General features: G+C 36.2%; 1 non-coding gene across 1 annotated transcript; it reads left to right on the forward strand.

Annotated features, from left to right (window-relative positions):
• The first annotated feature begins 242 nt into the window (after nt 1-242).
• LOC112414623 (U2 spliceosomal RNA) lies at nt 243-433 on the forward strand. The gene has a single exon (XR_003006193.1). It is a non-coding gene; the product is annotated as a U2 spliceosomal RNA (small nuclear RNA).
• Nucleotides 434-1,196: the final 763 nt, after the last annotated feature.

The following is a 1,196-nucleotide window of genomic DNA, read 5'->3' on the forward strand; positions in this document are numbered from 1 at the left end:
TGATTAATTACCTCACTTTTTGTTTGGCTGGCAGTTTTATCTCTTCTTTATTTCCACAGGACAGCTTTACTGGGTAAAGTATTCTTGGTAGGCTTTTTAAATTTTTCTTAAAGCATTTTGAACATATCATCTCACTCTCTCCTGAACTGCAAGGTTTCTACTGAGAAATCTAGAATCTTATGGAGTTTCTCTTGTATGGAATGAATCACTTTTCTCTTGGTGAATTCAAAATTCTCTTTGTCATCACTTCTCGGCCTTTTGGCTAAGATCAAGTGTAGTATCTGTTCTTATCAGTTTAATATCTGATACGTCCTCTATCCGAGGACAATATATTAAATGGATTTTTGGAGCTGGGAGTCGGAATAGGAGCTTGCTCTGTCCGCTCCACGCATCGACCTGGTATTGCAGTATCTCCAGGAACGGTGCACTTCCCCTCACGGGGACCAAAAAAAAAAAAATTCTCTTTGTCTTTGATTATTTACAGTTTGATTGTAATGTGTCTTGGTGAAATTCAATTTGAGTTGATCCTCTTTGGGCACCTTTGACCTTCGTGTTCCTGGATATCCATAAATAGCTTTTTCAAGATTTGGAATGTTTTCAGCCATTATTTCTTTAAGTAAGCTTTACATCTCTTTCTTGCTCTCTTCTTCTGGGACTCTCATAATCTGTATATTAGTTCCCTCATGGTGTCTGATGAATCCTGTAGGCTATCTTTGATCCTTTCACTCTTTGTTGTCCTCTGACATGATAATTTCAAATGACCTGTCTTTGAGTTCACAGATTTTTCTTCTGCATGATGAAATCTGTTTTTGGTGTTCTCTATGGAATTTTTCTTTATTCGATGCTTTCTTCAGCTCTAGAATTTCTCTTTGGTTCTTTTTCATTATTTCTATTTCTTTATTGAAATTCTAATTTTGTTCATGTATGGTTTTCCTGATTTGGCTGAGTTATCTGTGTTCTCTTGTAGCTCACCAGCTTCCTTAAAACAACTATTTTGAATTTTTGTCAGACAATTCATAGCTCTTCATTTCTTTGGGGTCAGTTATTGGAATATTATTATGTTCCTTCGATAGTATCATGCTTTCTTGATTTTCCATTAACATTGAAATTCTGTGTTGCTGTTTTCACATTTGAAGATGTAGACACCTCCTACAGTTCTTACTGACTGGCTATAGGAGAGGAACACCTTCACCAGC

This window comes from Neophocaena asiaeorientalis, unplaced genomic scaffold (assembly GCF_003031525.2).
Source record: "Neophocaena asiaeorientalis asiaeorientalis breed wild unplaced genomic scaffold, Neophocaena_asiaeorientalis_V1.1 scaffold313, whole genome shotgun sequence".
Classification (NCBI taxonomy): domain Eukaryota; kingdom Metazoa; phylum Chordata; class Mammalia; order Artiodactyla; family Phocoenidae; genus Neophocaena; species Neophocaena asiaeorientalis.